At 42.6% G+C, this 18516-nt stretch overlaps 1 protein-coding gene across 1 annotated transcript in view; it reads right to left on the bottom strand.

The window, feature by feature from the left end:
* The window catches only part of wdr18 (WD repeat domain 18), a 136361-nt gene that overhangs the window by 28308 nt on the left and 89537 nt on the right, over window positions 1-18516 (bottom strand). The gene's annotated exons all lie outside the window — the stretch shown is intronic.

Here is an 18516-nt window from a genome sequence, read left to right as displayed (position 1 = left end):
CTCATTTCTCCGTTGCCAACGGGAAGAAGGTACAGGAGCTTGAAATCTGGAACATCCAGGTTCAGGAACAGCTTCTTCCCCACAGCCATCAGGCTATTAAACACAACATCAAACAAACTCTGAACAATAACAGCCTATTGCACTTTATCTGTTTATTTATTGTGTATATATATGGTCTATGGTATATAGACACACTGAACTTTTATCTCCTGTTCTGTATTATGTTTACATATTCTGTTGTGCTGCAGCAAGCAAGAATTTCATTGTCCTATCTGGGACACATGAAAATAAAACTCTCTTGACTTCATTTCTCAAATCAAAGCAATTCAATTAATGCAAATTATGTGTAGGAAGGTACTCCAGATGCTGTAGAAGGGTCTCGACCCAAAATGTCACCCATTCCTCTCCAGAGATGCTGTCTGTCCCGCTGAGTTACTCCAGCATTTTGTGTCTATGTTTAATACAAATAATGGTTCTTTCTCATTAGCAGAGTGATGTTACTGTTGGGAAATAGTGAGAAAAAAGTTGGGAGAGATATTAATATTGTTACATAAAAATATTTCCCAATACAGGGAGCCAACATCAATACGTGGACTCCCGGATCATTAGATAAGGATGAAGGAGGAGGAGATCAGGAGCGAGTGGCAGAGAACATGGCAGCGAGAGAGTGAAACGAAGAAGTATGAGCAAGTGAGAGCACGACGGAATATACACCAAAATTAAGGATTTTTAGAAGTTCAAAACAAATTGATTAATGCAAGGATAATTTTGGTCTGGTATGATCACCTATGAGTTAAATAATCTGCCAATCTTGAACAGAGGGGAAAAAAGAGCTTTTAAAAGAAAACTAATACAAATACTGAAAAGGTCTGTCAGCATCTGAAAGAAAAATTAAATTCATGTTTCAAGTCTTCTGCATTTAACCGATATTTGTGGCTGTAGTTTTCCGAATTAATTATAGAGAACAAGCGATTTAAATTTAATTATTCATAAAAGTTAGATATTTTAAGGACACATTCTTTCCGTTTTTTCACATATTAGTAGTCTCTCAAGCTCAGTGTTAAATAAATGAGTTTGCTGCCTTAAGACTTGAATATTTAACGATCTGGAAAATGCACTGCCATTTCTTGTTCTGTTAGTTTTTATTCTACTTCTAAAAGTGTTGTCTCTTCCTCGAGTTTAGTTCTATGGGTTCTGGCTGCCCTTTGGTATCTCATCCATAAAACTGCTCTTCTGTACGAAGTCCTTAAAAAGTGCTAAATCATTTTTTTTTTCAAAATCCATTCACTCCAAGATGTTAATGTGGCAGATTAGGGCAGCCTTTATGATGCATAACTAATTGCCCTTGAACTTAATGGCTTACAAGACTATTTCAAAGAGTAGTTAAGAACCAAGTGCATTGGTGGTCTGGAATCATACCAAATATGTTTGCAGGTTTTATGCCTTAAACCAAACGACAACCCTGTAGTTTCATAGTCACCATGATTTAAATATTTGCGTTTAAGTTCCCCAACGAACCTAGTGGGATCTAAACTAAAGTCTTTGAATCAACAAGATCAAAGATCCAATCTTGGGCCTTAAGTGAAAGTCAACGTCTTCCTTGATATGGATGAAGTCTGAAGGAGGATCCAAGCCCTTGCATATTTGTTTTATAAATATAATGTATATTTGTTTTATGTTGAACTCACTCAACCTTTGTTCTAATTAACACAAATACAAGAAAATATTATCTACAAAACTATTAGCAATACAATACAAATTTATTCGTCACATGCACCAACTAAGGTACAGTGAAATGAATTTGCCAGCAGCGATACAATTGAAAAAAGAACACAATACACAATAGAATTGAACGTAAACATCCACCACAGCATTCTTCACTGTGGTGGAAGGCAACAAAGTTCAGTCAGTCCTCCTTTGTTCATCCGTGGTCGGGGCCGTAGTCCGTAGTCGCCGCAACGGACGACCAGATGTACAGGCCCTCACGTGAGGATGATCGAAACCCCGACGTCGGGAGGGTCGAACACACTCACGGCTTCAGGATGTTATAGGCCGCAGGCCTGCGGTCGGAGCTCTTCTCCGGCGATCCCCGGCAAGGGATCACAGGCTCCGGATGGTAAGTCCACGCCATGCCCGCAGCTAGAAGCTCCGCAAACCACAGCCCCATGATGCCAAAGTCACCAGGCCAGCGATCAGAGCACTGTGACTATGTTCTTTGTAAATAACAAGCGTTATTACTTTGTTCTATTCCCATACTATTCTATAGGAAGAGCACGAGGCTGGAGGAGACTACTTGACTTTTCCTATTGGACAATCTGAAAAATAACCCAGAACAAATCCAGATATTCTTTGAAGCATAACGGTGCCAGTTCACCACGCAGCCCAAACCATCACACAAACCAACATCTTTTCCATTGACCCCATCCACACTTCACGCTGCCTCGGCAAAGCCACAAGCATAATCAAGGACTAGACTCACCCCGGTCACTCCCTCGTTTCTCCTCTCCCATCAGGCAAGAGGTACAGAAGTGTGAAAATGCACACCTTCAGATTCACGGACAGTTTCATCCCAGCTGTTATCAGGCAACTGAACTACCCCAATCATCAACTAGGGAGCGTTTCTGACCTACCATCTACTTCATTGGAGACCCTCGGACTACCTTTAATCAGACTTTATTTTGCACCAAAAGTTATTTCCCTTATCCTGTATCTGTACACTGTGGACAATTTGATTGTAATTGTGTATAGTACTGCCACTGACTGGATAGCATGCCACTAACAGCTTTTCACTGTACCTCGGTACACATGACAATAAACCAACTGGACTAAACTAAATGGCATTTCAAATGTTCATCCGTACATCTTAAATGTGAAAATCTCTATCTCCATCACCCTCCTTAGTCAGAGAGTTCTGGATTTCAACTGCTCTTGGGATCAAAAAATTATTTCTCAGGATAGTTTACTATCTTTTACCATAAGGGTATTGCACAGGGATAGCCTGTGGCTAAAGGCACCTATCAAAGTGGCACAATTTCTCCCCTATCTAGGCCCTCAATTTTGTATATCTCAATCAGGTCTTCTTCTGCCTTCTCAAATTCAATTATAGTAAATATGAATAGCTGAAATGCTCCCTCTAGTAAGGCAACATCCTGGTGAATCTTCAATGCATATTTTCCAGTGTGGTGCCCACTAGGTGGCGCCAGCAATGCCTCGCCAACAGTCTGTCTGTCCTTTCCTTCTTTGTGTTTTAATTGTATGTGTTAAATGTATGTTTTTAGTGTTCTTTAGCTTGTTTTATGTGGGGGGGTGAGGGAAACTTTTTCTGATCTCTTACTTTAACGGAGCTGTGATTTTTCCCCATAACGTATCTCCATCCGCACTGCGGCCTAACATCGAGGAGTTGGCGACCTTTGCTGGAGAACGATTTTGAGAGCTCCACCGCGGTCGCCTGCGAATTTGCCATCGCAGAGCCCGCGATCCCTTTGCCAGGGTCGACCTCGGAGCTCCAACCGTGGGTGCTTCCGGACTTAAAATCACGGAGTCCACAGTCTCTGGTCAGAGTCCAACTTCTGGAACTCCAAGCCGCGGGAGTTTCGACCGCCCCGACGCATGGATGGTTCGAATGTGATGTGGTTCGAATAAAGATGTGGGGAATCAGCTGTGGTGGATGTTTATGTAGTTGCTTTTTTTTGTATGGCTGTATAGTAATTCGCATATCACTGTACCTTAATTGGCACATGTGACAATAAAAGCCCTTTCAAACCTTCAAATTCATTGCCAAGATTGACGGCAGGTAATCCATCCACTTTCCATCTTTCTGGGTTAAGTCTTCTTCAATATGGTTGGTGCTTCTCAAAGGAACTACTCATACATTCAACAATAAGGATGGAAGCAATTGCCAGACTTGTCCAAATCTAGATTTTCACAGTTTACAGAGCGTTACCTCGCTGAGCATCCACCACTGTGCTCCGTTGTTGGACTCTACATGGAGCACCGCAGTGGAGCCCAGCCTTGCTGAGAAATTGCTTCTCCAATCCTTTAGCTGACAGAACCAAATTACTTCCTGAGTCATTTCGAAAGACAAATAAGAACCAAACACTTTTCCGTGGATCGTAATAGCATAATCTAAGATGTAACGCATTATAAATTGGATGCACGTTTTTTGCATATTAATACACTCTTTTCAAGAACAGCAAAATGAGGCCATATATAACCTGTTGAGCTGTTTTATACAGAAGCAATGCAAGATCTATATATCCTTGCCTTTTTACCTTGAATCCTGCCCTAACATTTCCTTGTTGAAAAGGTACATTTAATGGATTAATAGCTTAATCCATTAAACTATTACAAATATACTAAAGACAAACTGCTGAAGCTAAAGAGCTAATTCCCAGTCTCCTCTCTTAACTCTTCTGCTGAAAAAAGCGTTTGGTCTTAAAATGTGCAGCAATTATCATCATAGGTTTGCTGTAACTAATTCAGTTGATCATGAGGGGAGTGGTGGGGATGTGGTGCTAGCCGCATCTCGCCCTTATTATCACTCTGCACATTGTCTCTAGTAATGGGAAATAGGTTCTTTGTCATTTTACTATTTAATAGTCCATGGCAGCAACCAGTTAATGCCGACCAATAAATGACTTGTTAATTTACCAAGACTCCCGTTTCTTCTTCTTCTTCTAGTCAGCTATTGACGCTTGTCAAGAATGAGTAGACTCTCACTTCAACTCAATCTTCATTCTTGAGGCATCCTGGGCGTGCACATCTCTGAAGATCTTTCCTGGTCCGAGAACACCAACGCAATTATCAAAAAAGCTCATCAGCGCCTCTACTTCCTGAGAAGATTACGGAGAGTCTGATTGTCAAGGAAGACTCTCTCTAACTTCTACAGGTGCACAGTCGAGAGCATGCTGACCGGTTGCATCGTGGCTTGGTTCGGCAATTTGAGCGCCCTGGAGAGGAAAAGACTACAAAAAGTAGTAAACACTGCCCAGTCCATCATCGGCTCTGACCTTCCTTCCATCGAAGGGATTTATCGCAGTCGCTGCCTCAAAAAGGCTGGCAGTATCATCAAAGACCCACACCATCCTGGCCACACACTCATCTCCCTGCTACCTTCAGGTAGAAGGTACAGGAGCCTGAAGACTGCAACAACCAGGTTCAGGAATAGCAACTTCCCCTCAGCCATCAGGCTATTAAACCTGGCTCGGACAAAACTCTGATTATTAACAACCACTTTCTGTTATTTGCACTTTACCAGTTTATTTATTCATGTGTGTATATATTTATATCATGGTATATGGACACATTTATCTGTTTTGTAGTAAATGCCTACTATTTTCTGTGTGCTTAAGCAAAGCAAGAATTTCATTGTCCTATGCAGGGACACATGACAATAAACTCACTTGAACTTGAACTTGAAACAGCAAATATAGGAGTGTATTCCACTGTGGGAATTCCAAGTTAGATCCCATCCTTAATAGTTATTTAATTGTGTTTCAACTTGTCCCAAAAGGGTTAACGAAAGAGCCGGTGAGTTGTGAATCAATGCCCTCACATGATTACAATCTAGGATGACATTTCAGTGCAGCCTTGAGACTGGAAGGTAAGTGGGGGATGGTACCAGGAGGATGAAGATTATATAACAAGCCAAGATTTTTCTGACTGCTTGGATAGGCAAACAACCTGGATTGTACGCTTGTCTAAACAGAAGCACAAGAGACTGCAGGTGCTGGATTGTGCAGTAAAAATAGTAGATCTGCTGGAGGAACTCAGTGGGTCAGGCATGTTGGAATGAGGAGGATGCTAGCAGCTGGGGGGGGGGGAAGGGGTGAGCGGTGGGTGGAGTGAAGGGGGGGGGGGGTGGGGGAAGAGGGAGGAGGGCATCCAGTGAGAGCAACGTGTGCTGTGTCACTATCTCCACCTTCTCCTCCCCCACCTGTCTGTTATCTACCACTCAACGCTTCCTCACCTTTAGCCACCTACAGTTCGCTCTTTCCCCACCCCTTTCCCTTACCTCTTCACACTAGCTACTTCCCCTCTAGTCTGCCAGGCTAAATGAAGGTTTCTTGCCTGAAACATTATCTATTGCCCTCCACAAATGCTGCCTGACCCACCGACCCCCTCCAGCAGTTCTCCGTTTTGTTTTTTGAGTTTGTCTCACTGGATCAACAAACACCATTAACACAGATTACCTGATCATTTTATGTAGGAAGGAACTGCAGATGTGGGTTTATACCAAAGAAATACACAAAAATGCTGGAATAACTCAGCGGGTCAGGCAACATCTCTTGAGAAACAGAATAGGTGATGTTTCGGGTCAGGACCCTTCTTCACACTCAGCTGGGTCTGAGGAAATGGTCTGACCTGAAACGTCACCTATTCTTTTTCTCAAGAGATGCTGCCTGACCTGCTGAGTTACTCCAGCAATTTGTGTCTTACTTGATCATTTATCTTTCTTCATTAGGCTTCGATGGGGGGAAATTATGTACCACACCAAATACTTTGGAACAATAGACAATAGGTGCATGAGTGGGCCATTCGGCCCTTCGATCCAGCAGCGCCATTCAATGTGATCATGGCTGATCATCCCTAATCAGTACCCCGTTCCTGCCTTCTCCCTATATCCCACGACTCTGCTATTTTTAAGAGCCCTATCTAACTCTCTCTTGAAAGCATCCAGAGAACCTGCCTCCACCGCCCTCTGAGGCAGAGAATTCCACTGTGGAACAACACTCTGTGGGATGTCCCGAGGATGTGCCACTCTCAATAATACAAGCTTTATTTCCTTGGAGCAAATGCAAACTCTACTGTAATATCACTGAGAGATGTGTTATACTGTGGAACTAATAGCTCGAATATTAAACTGTTTTTCAGAACTCAGTTCTGACCCATTTGGATTTGCAGTCTAGAATTATCTGTAAACAAAGAACAAGCTTGGATGCTGTAAATAGCAAAGATTGACACAAAATGCTGGAGTAACTCAGCGGGACAGGCAGCATCTCTGGATAGAAGGAATGGGCGGCATTTTGGGTCGAGACCCTGCTTCTGACTGAAAGAAGGGTCACCCATTCCTTCTATCCAGAGTGGCTGCCTGTTCCGCTGAGTTACTCCAGCATTTTGCGTGTAGCTTCGGTGTAAACAAGCATCTGCAGTTCCTTCCGACACATTTTGTCTGCTGTAAATGGCATGTGACTTTCTATCAGCTTGCTGCTTCATCCCATTCTGTGACAATAATGTGCACCAGCTCAAAGTGTTAGGAGCTTGAAACCAGCATCTCTCAGCACCCTGTCAGATCGATGGAACACCTGGCACCAAACGCACAGCCATAAAGTGCAATCTCTTGTGTCAGAATTAATAATCCATGTACGTAATGTAGCACAACTGACAGGATATTTCCAACCTGTGCTGGGGAGGTTGAATGGATGAGGTTACCCAAGACATTTCTTACAAGGGTGAGTAAACAGTCACATACTCTCCCACAAATCCTGAAAATTATAAATGAACCAATGCATCAGCAAGTGGTTTACCACGAGGTGAGTCACAGCTCCTCTGTAAAAATCTCAGTATCTGTCGATTTAGTAGTCCAGAGGCATCTGCAACAATGCAGTCAATCGAGACAGATGATAGAAGGTGATTCTTATTCCTCACATAGTAATTTCTTTAAATTGACTTGGGGTCTCAAATGAACAATAAGATAAAGGGGGAAAGTAACATATAAATTCACAGTTCAATTCTGTGAAAGATCTGGATAGAGTAAATGTGGAGAGGATGATTCCACTAGTGGGAGAGTCCAGGACCACAGGCTATAGCCTCAGAACAAAAAGACGTACCTTTAGAAAGGAGATGTGGAGGAATTTCTTTAGTTAGGGGGTGGTGAATCTGTGGAATTCAGAAGGCTGTAGAGGCCAAGTCAATGGATATTTTTTAAGGTGGAAATTGATAGGTTCATGATTAGTGGGTGTCATGGGTTATGGGGCGAATGCAGGAGAATGGGGTTGAGAGGGGAAGATAGATCAGTCATGATCGAATGGCGGTGTAGACACGATGGGCCAAATGGCCTCATTCTGCTCCTACAATTATGAGCCCATGAACAAGGCTTCCTTTCCCAAATTGTTTCCTGGTGAGTACGGCTGGAAAGGTGAAACTCCAATTCTCAAACATATTGACAAAGCAGAGTTATGTGGAAAGGAATATACAGACATTGCCTGACTTACGCAAGGGTTACGCCCTGCTGAACCTTGTATAGGTATTACTTGCTGGAAACCGAATTGCTACTGCGCACAGGTAAATTTACTATCCATCGCGATACTAAGCCCCCCCGCGGGACTTACCATTGCCCGCCGGGGGCTTTAACATCGAGAGCCCCAGTCACCTCAACGCTGCAGTTGGACTGCTGGACCGTGGGAGAAGACTTTTGCCTTCCATCACAGTGGGGAGGTGTTGGAGATTCACTGTGGTGGATGTTTGTGTAAACTGTGTTAAGCGTGTGTCTTGGTTTTTTTGGAATGTTGTGTAGAAAATGCAATTTTGGTCAAACCAAGCTGTTTGAAAGACAATAAAAGGCATTCTATTCTATTCTATTCATCGTGAAGACCACTAGGGGAGCTCCAGCACAGAGACTGCGGGGGGAGCTCCAGCACGGAGGCAAAGGGGGGAGCTCTGTCGTGGAGACAAAGCAACTGTCAATAATAGTATTAGAGAGGAATTACAAAATAATATCACCATCCCAAATATTAGTATTAACTGAACTTTTCTTCTATGGCATTCCCCTGGGATCACAGGCGACTTTCATCTAGTTTCGTGATTTGTAAAAGGCAGATGAGGTCAATGTTGGAACATCATGAGGATTGGCGGGTGGTCTACTCATTCCATCACTTACACATGGGGACACAGTTATCCCAGTTGATAGCCCTAATGTTCTCAATACCATCCCAATTGCTCCTCCTCCACTTTGTATGGTCAAAGGCCACAAAAGCTATTTAGGACTCGGTGGAGATGTTGCATTTCATCAAGGAGGCTTTGAGCATATTCTTCAATCTTTTCTTTGTCCATCTCCGCTTCCCATAACAGAGCACAGAAAAGAGAAATGGGCTTGAGCTCTCTGCGGTCCCCACCCTGCTTCAACAGTGCTGATTTTGGCTCTGCCAACAATGGAAAGGAATGTCGGAGTTTTTGACGTTTTCACCCACTAGCCCCGAGTGAAGCAGCTGCTGAATTTGAATAAACCCCGGAGCATTCGAGAACCCTGTCACGTTACAGCAAATCATTTCAGCTTCCTCCAGCAACGGATTCAGTTTCTCTCACTTGGAGTTAATGTCCTATGGCCAAGACACAGACAAGGGCACCAGGGACTGCAGGCTGAGGAGTTGTTTCTTCAACTCAGTTGGTGAACACAAGCTTTATCTGCCTCTGGTTTTGGGCTATCAAAACAAATATTCAATCAATATTAAAGGTTTGTTCCCACCTAAAGAGCTGGGTGGCAGATCATATCCTCACTACTTTGTAACTGAGGGGTTCAGATCACAATGCACCTGTAAAACCTGCAAGCCCGGATACACTGCCCCAAAGCCTTTTGTGACAGAGGTGGCCATAAGAGACGGCGTACCTGTCATCTAAAAACAGACCTCCCAATAGAAGGCTGTGCCTGGGAATGCACTGGAAGGCAATCAGTCCTACATCATAAGATCAGGCTCATTTCTCTGAAACTATCTCACGGCGGCATAGTGGCGCGGCAGTAGAATTGGTGCCTTACAGTGCCAGAGATCCAGGTTCAATCCTGACTACGGGTGCTGTCTGTATGGAGTTTGTACGTCCTCCCTGTCACCACGTGGGTTTTCTCCGTGTGGTCCAGTTTTCTCGCACATTCCACAGACGTGCAGGTTTATAGGTTAATTGGCCCTCAGTAAATGATCCCTAATGTGTAGGATAGAACTAGTGTATGGATGATTGGTTGGCACTCTCGGTGGGCTGAAGGGCCTGTTTCCATGCTGTATCACTGTACTAAACTAAACTTAATCTTGTTACGCTGACCAGTAAAACTTCCACATCCCTCAAATACCTTTGGGGGCTGGAAAAGTAGATGATGACAAGCCATACTTCCAAACAGAGGCTTTCCCTTTTGACCATGCATTTAGTCAGCAAAATTAGTTTATTACAGCTACTTAAATTTACTAGTCTAAATAACCTTGCCCAAATACTGTTAGTTTGAAAACACCATTCACAATCCTGTCAAATATCCAGATTGTGCATGAACTTTTAAGCAAATACTTACTGTTCATAAGAGATCATTTGTAGCGCAGAGCTCTGCACAGGGTGAACAGATGAAAGCAACAGACTTATAGAGTACAGTGAAACTCCCTCGATCAATTAAACCTACATCGATAAAACCTTTTTAGTCTTGAAAGGTTTTGCAGACTTTGAACAATGAAAGCATTTAGTTTAAAATTGATTTCATCAATTTATCCAGATGCAAACTTCTAACCACAAAGGAAAGGACGGCACTGAGGGGCAATTTGTGACATGAATGATATATTCAATGACCTGGAATGAAAGCATAATGTCACTCACTTACCAATGGCCAGTACCTGAGTAGGTGCCAGGTGTGAAATTCCTCAAGTGGACCATCTTGGACTGTTTGATACAGCTTAGTGGTCTTTCTGGGACATGGCGTTTTGGGGTGGGGGAGAAAGAGGGATTATGTTGAACACTTTTGTAACTTTGTCGACTTTCTTTACATGGCTACTCTTTGTATTCTTGTGTACTGTATGTAAAATAAAGAATTTCACTGCACCAAGCACACGTGACAATAAAGTACCAATCAACTAATCAATTCTAATCATAATGGCAAAACTCACTTCAAGAATTGCTCAAGCAACCCATTACGGTGTACTCCAAGATTTATCATCCCCAGTTTAAAAATCCTAAATTTTAAAACATGTGTACAACACACTAGTATACACTTTCAAACAGCCTGCAAACCAGAGAGAACTAAGCCATCGCAAAACAGATCAGATCAAAACTTTGCAGTACGATTGCAACTAGGCGTGAGTAATGGTGAACAATTACGCAGCTAATGGGAGGTGATGACTTCAAGAGTGTCCCCAAACAGCAAATGTTGGAAGGAACGTGCATGTGAGAGCCGAAGACAAGCCTGAAGTATTCACATCCTTGTTCAGCCTGAAGTGCCAAGGAGATAATCCCTATTGACTTCACCATGAAATCTTTACCTCAGAAGCCAAATCTGATTCACTCCACATGATATTAATTGTCATCATAACAAAGGACATGAGACGGGTCAACATTTCATCAGTACTGGAGATCTGTGCTTCAGAACTCTAGTGAAGCTGTTCCAACATTGTGGCAAGTTGCTTAGGAACATCTTGTTCACAAAATGCAGAATGAATCCAATCCAGCTAATTTACTGTCTAATGCTGTCAGGTATCAAAGCCAACAGCATTGCACCTTGGTTGAAAGGGGTAAGCATTATGTTGTTAACTTTTCCAATAAGAATTAACAAATAGGTCTGGTAATTCTTTAAAAATCACTGACAGAACACGTATATCAAGACAAGAGAGTTTATTGTCATGTATCCCAGATAGGACAATGAAATTCTTGCTTGCATGATTTGCACTAAATGAAATATTGCTCACAAAGTAGTAAAACATGATTAACAAAGTCATTTGGAGTTTGTACGTTCTGCCCGGGACCTGCCTCGGTTTTCTCCAAGAGCTCCGGTTTCCTCCCACACTCCAAAGACGTGCAGGTTTGTAGGTTAATTGGCTTGGTAAAATTGTAAATTGTCCCTCGTATGTGTAGGATAGTGTTAGTGTGCGAGGATCGCTGATCGGCGTGGACTTGGTGGGCCAAAGGGGCCGTTTCTATGCTGTTTCTCTAAACTTAATTAAATCCAATCAATCCGTTTCATTAATAAAATGAATACCCAAATCATATTTTCTCTGACAGCTTTTAAGTACAAAGTCTGAACATATTTATATCAATTTGGGTGAATAACTATTTTATGTCTAAAACTATAAAAACAGCAGTAGCTCACAGTTGGGGCTGAAGAAACCACAACCGAATGGGTAGGAGTATATGATAGAAAACATACATAAAGTTAATACAGCAGAGATCAACAACACTTAGAAATACAGAATGTAAACAGAAAATACTGAAATCTTTTCGGGAAATGTTTGCAACCACAATTCTTTTAGCAGCAACTGAAATAAAGTGGTGGAGCCAGCTAACTATCAAATCAACTTCAGAGTTCATCTTTTAGAATTTTCGTGATGGAACACATCAGTCTTATCTAAGATCAGATGGATCAGCCTTTCGTGAGCAAGATGGATCACTTTAGAATGGAAGTCAAACTTCAAAGGAAACAAATAAATAGGCCAATAGAGCCACCCACACATCATAGGTCAAAGAGATCACCAGCCTGGGAAAGGACAAAGCATTCAGACATTGATGGATGAACCGAGATATCAAAAGAGAGACACCATAGAAGTGCGGAATGAGTTTTAATTAATGTTTTAGACCACCAGAGGAACAGACATTTCCAATTTAGTTCCCTGTTGGTTTCCGCAGCATTCAGTGAAATACCACATGACACTGATGCTGGCACGAGATATTCCAGCCTTGCAACTTCTAGGCTGCTCTCACTTTCTTTCAAAAATGTCACGGAACCATTTTTGTGTTAATTTTCCATTTATTTCCAAAGGTTAGAAGTCAGATCAATGTAGTTAGTTCTTCAATTTAATCACATAGTAAGGGCATTTTAAGTTTTCGGGAAACTAATATTTTATCTATTGACCCAATGACATTAATTACCAAAAGCACGGCCCTTCCATCTCACCCTACCGAGTCATCAGGGGAAAGAAAAACGATATACATGATAATCACCAGCCAGAAAATATTTTAAATGAAAAGCAAGAAAAGAAAGGAAGCAGGTTGTATTTGATGGTAGTTAATGTTGAAGTGTTGCCATGTCTGTTTTGCAAACAGATAATACAGTGCCCTCCATAATGTTTGGATCCCTGACCCATCATTTATTTATTTGCCTCTGCCTCCACAATTTGAGGTTTGTAATAGAGACGATCAGGTGTGGTTAAAGTGCACATGGTCAGATTTTGATAAAGGCCATTTTTATACATTTTAGTTTCACCATGTAGAAAATACATAGTCCCCCCCCCCCCATTTCAGGGCACCATAATGTTTAGGATACAGCAATGTCATGTAAATGAAAGTAGTCATGTTTAGTATTTTGTTGCATATCCTTTGCATGCAATGACTGCTTGAAGTCTGCGATTCATGGACATCAACAGTTGCTGGGTGTCTTCTCTAGTGATGCTCTGCCAGGCCTGTATTGCAGCCATCTTTAGCTTATGCTTGTTTTGGGGGCTAGTCCCCTTCAGTTTTCTCTTCAGCATATAAAAGGCATGCTCCATTGGGTTCAGATCGGGTGATTGACTTGGCCTTTTTTTTTTCCTTTGAAAAACTTTGTTTCTTTAGCAGTATGTTTGGGATCAATGATCAATGTTTGGGATCAATTGCTGTAGAATGAACCACCGGCCAATGAGTTCTGAGGCATTTGTTTGAACTTGAGCAGATAGGATGTGTCTATACATTTTAAAATTCATTGCAGTTGTATCATCAATGAAGATAAGTGAGCCAGTACCTTCAGCAGCCATACATGCCCAGGCCATAACACCCCCACCACCGTGTTTCACAGAAGAGATGGTATGCTTTGGATCTTAGGCAGTTCCTTTTCTCCTCCATACTTTGCTCTTGCCATCACCCTGATATAATCTGCCCACAAGACCTTTTTCCAGAACTGTGATTGCTCTTTTAAGTACTTCTTAGCAAACTGTAACCTGGCCATCCTATTTTTGCTGCTAACCTGTGGTTTGCATCTTGCAGTGTAGCCTCTGTATTTCTGTTCATGAAGTCTTTTGCGGACAGTGGTCATTGACAAATCAACACCTGACTCCTGAAGAGTGTTTCTGATCTGTTGGACAGGTGTTTGGGGATTTTTCTTTATTAGAGAGTGAATTCGTCTGTCATCAGCTGTGGAGGTCTTCCTTGGCCTGCCAGTCCCTTTGCTCTTGTTCTTCTTTATGATGTCCCAAACAGTTGATTTTGGTAAGCCTAAGCTCTGGCTGATGTCTCTAACAGTTTTATTCTTGTTTCTCAGTCTCATAATGGCTTCTTTGACTTTCATTGGCACAACTTTGGTCCTCATGTTGATAAACGGCAACAAAAATTTCCAAAGGTGATGGATAGACTGGAGAAAAGACTAGATGCTGAGAACTCTCTTATACCTGCATTAAGTAGGCATTTAAACACAGCTGAGCAATTACAAACACCTGTGAAGTCATGTGTCCCAAACTTTATGTGGCCCTGAAATGGGGTGGGGGGGGGGAGGACGACGACTATGTATGAACACTGCTGTAATTTCTAAATGGTGAAACCAAAATGTATAAAAATACCCTTTAATAAAATCTGACAATGTACACTTTAACTGTGTGATTTTTTTCTATTATAAATCTCAAATTGGTGGAGTACAGAGGCAAATAAATAAATGACGGGTCTTTGTCCCAAACATTATGGAGCGCACTGTGGATCCAATTTGCAAGGCCTCTCAAATGAGAAATAATACTTACTCTGAGTTTGGTATAAGAATTCCCATGAACATCTGCAATGAAACCATGGGAAGACAGATTGCCTTGTTTTAACATCCAATTTCAATAGATTACACCTTCAAGAATGCAGTTTTCACACAGGAATGTGTTTTGGTGCATTTACAAAAGATCAACTCTGATCCAGAGTGCGTTTAAGTCAATAACTTTGGTAACTGCCAAACAGCCCTGGCTTTAGTATGGAAATGACTTGCATGATAATTTTGCTGAAGGTGATGCCAATTGTGAAAACTAAACCTAATCATTGCAATGAAACTCAGATCAAAATGACAAAAGTCCATTTGAACACATATAAAAAAACGAGCACCTTAACCAAAATAATGTTACTGTGTAGCTCAAAAGGCATTTTCTTTCCAAAATATATAGACTAAATACTCTACAACCATAATCATTGCATTGACAAAGATAATAAAGAGAAATTTACCATTCGGTGCTGGTATTTTACCAACCATGTTACAAAAGTAGCAAAGCAGTCATCTCTTTTTGCAGCTCCAACAAAAACACTTCTTGAAGCCACTGATATGTGACTAGGACATTAATGGGAGGATTAATGGAGCACAGTACAAGGTCACCTTATGTGACTGGGGTGCACAGCAGCTGCTGAAATGGACTAGTTTATGAGCATGACTTCTTGCTGTTACCTTGCAGTGGAAGATGGGGCCCAGGCATGGTTCTCACCTGCTCTGCGGCAAAAAAAATAGTGCTTGAAGGATCTACTGCATCTCTCATTAAAATGTTCATGCAGAAGCAATAGTTTATTTGATTGCACGCGGATCAAAATGCAGCCTTGGTAGCTATCGAAGTGCACAACAGGATTTTGTTGATTACAAGGTTGCAATCTTGAAGAGCAAGATCAAAGACCAAAACACTTTTGACTGCTAAATGCCTATTTATTTTCCAAGAATACCATGTTTGCATAAGGTATTTCTCAGTTACGATGTGTTCAAAAGAACCCGAGTTAGGATATAATCATTATTGGCCATGTAGAGGATTATTCAGTTCCTATTTAATAACACTTTTCTCAAAATTTAGGACTTTATCTAAAAAGGCTGTGAGAATACAGGGGTTGGACCTGTAGGAAAACAATACTTCTCCATGTTTCGGCCCGAAACGTCACCTATTTCCTTCGCTCCATAGATGCTGCTGCACCCGCTGAGTTTCTCCAGCATTTTTGTGTCCCTTCTCCATGTTTAACTAGTTAAAAAACAGTAAATGCTGGGAATATGAAGTAAAGACTTAAAATATTGGAGATACTCAGCAGGTCACGCAGCAAAGGTGGAGAGAAAAACAAAGTAAATGTTTCTAGTCAATAACTTTGAACCTTGAACCACTGGTCTAAAATCTCAAGTCCGTTTCTCTCTCCATAGATTGTACCAGACACCTCACATGTGCTTCCACAATTTGCTACTTGATTTACTGTAGCTAGTATTAATCTTGCCACTAACACTTTGACCTTACTAGATTTTCCAAAGTTATTTATAATTGAACCCAAAGATTTTAATCAGCATGTTCTAAGAAATATATTTACCAATACATCAAAACAAGGTCTTCTGATTAACATTTTCATTAAATTACAACAAATATTAGCTTTTGCCACTTTTAAGCCATAATTAACATTAGGCTGCTGCTGGAACTTTAAAAAAAAAATACAGAAGCACAGTTAAAAATGCGAGCACATTATGTACTATTCTGAGATAGAATCCTTCTCTCAGCTCCCATTCAAATAAAGACTGCAAATCCATCAAGGACTACTGGGTCAGGATGCACTGCTGCCAAATACTGGCAAACCTTGTGTGTAGGATGGAACTGCAGATGCTGGTTTACACCGAAGATAGACACAAAAGGCTGGAGTAACTCAGCGGGTCAGGTGGCATCTCTGGATAGGAGAAATGGGTAACGTTTCAGATCAAGACCCTTCTTCAGACTGATGAAAGGGTTCAGGGAGTGCATGCACTGATGAGGGTGAGAGAGAAAGATGGCGAGATGGGGAACATTGGGTGACAAAGAGAGGCGCTGTGAGGAGCAATGGGTATTGCACTCTGGTGTTGGAGACTATGGATAGATTCTGAAGCCAATTCTGAATTGTAAATCTGAGGTAGGAAGATTTTCGACTTGAGGAAGTCATGTAAAGAGTTGGTTCACAGATCAACCAAGATCTGGGGTGGGAGATTGCAACCTTAACGTGGTCCACCCTGTTTCAGCGAATGCAATCAACCTGGCGTGCACCAACAGAAGATCAAACAGAACAAGTTGTCTTACAACTTTAGGCTGTGCACGCCATACGCGAGAAGAACCAAGATCTGAAACAGTAACCAAACCCCCAACTGTATGAACAAATTCTCAGTTCAGTTTCAGCTTATGGTCACGTGTACCAAAATACAGTGAAAAGCCTTTGCTGCATGTTAAACAGTCAGCTGAAAGACAATACATGTTTACAATCGAGCCATTCACAGTGTACAGATAAGGGAATAATATTTAGCGCAAGAAAAAGCCAGTAAAGTTCTCCAAATTTAAGTAACTGCATAATCCTCCTCCTCTCCCTTCTTCCCCTCTATACCTCCCGTATTTTCTCTCCCCTCCTCATGCTCCACCTAAACACAACTATTTCTCCCCCCACCCCCGTACATTCCTTCCTCCAGCTTCACAATTTGCAACTCTTTCAATCCTTTCAACTCACCTCTTTAATCTTTTCATCTCGTCCAACCATCTGCCCATCAAAACTCCCCTTCACCTGTATCAATCCATCCATAAGGGGTTGGACAGGCTAGATGCAGGAAGATTATTCCCGATGTTGGGGAAGTCCAGAACAAGCAAGCCGGCGCCCTGTCAGCAGCGTGTCCGTTTTTCCCAACTTTTTTTGTTTTTTTAGTATGTTTTGAAGTATGTTTTAATGGTTCTTTGTGTGGGTTTGTGGGGGGGGGGGGGGGGGGGGGGGGTGAGGGGGAAACCGCTTCGGCCGCCTCCTCCATGGAGAGGCGACTTTTTCCAGGTCGCCTCCCCCGTGGCCTAACAACGAGGATCGGCGCGGCCTTCCTGGAGACGCGCCTGGGGCTTCAGTGGCGGGCGCAGCGTGGACTCTCGTCGTGGAGCGGGTGAGCCCTCGCTGGGGCTCGCCGGAGGGGAGCGCTCCGTTTCGCTGGCCCGAGGCAGCCGGCAGCCTGAAGCCGCGATCTGCTCTGCTCCAGCTGGCGCGGCGTCTGCAGCCCGGGATCCCTCGTGGGGGACCCGGGGGAAGAAGGAGCTTCCACCGCCGGCCCGCGGCCAACTTCTACCGTGGGCCCGGCATGGACTTACCATCACCTCTGGAGGGGAGTTTCGACAGCCGGCCCTGCGGTCTGCGGTACTTCTGGCTGCGGCGCGGCGGGGACTTTAAATCTTTGACCGCCGGCCTGCGGCCTACACCATCCTGAAGCCGCGGTCTCCGGTGGGGAAGAGCCGACTATGGACTAGCTCTGGACTCTGGTCCCGACCACGGGGGGAAATGGAGGAGGACTGGCCAATTTTTGTGCCTTCCACCACAGTGATGAATGCTGTGGTGGATGTTTGTGTTAAATTTTTATTGTGTATTGTGTGTTCTTTCTCACTGTATCGCTGCTGACATATTCATTTCACTTGCACTTTATGTGCAATGTGACGAATGAACCCGTATTGTATTGTAACAAGGGGTCACAGTTTAAGGATAAGGGGGAAGTCTTTTAGGACCAAGATGAGAAAATCATTTTTTACACAGAGAGTGGTGAATCTGTGGAATTCTCTGCCACAGAAGGTAGTTGAGGCCAGTTCATTGGCTATATTTAAGAGGGAGTTAGATGTGGCCCTTTTG

The sequence above is a fragment of the Amblyraja radiata genome, chromosome 29 (genome assembly GCF_010909765.2).
Source record: "Amblyraja radiata isolate CabotCenter1 chromosome 29, sAmbRad1.1.pri, whole genome shotgun sequence".
Lineage (NCBI taxonomy): Eukaryota > Metazoa > Chordata > Chondrichthyes > Rajiformes > Rajidae > Amblyraja > Amblyraja radiata.
Note: the sequence above shows the minus strand (reverse complement) of the source record. Positions and strands in the feature narration are given on the sequence as shown.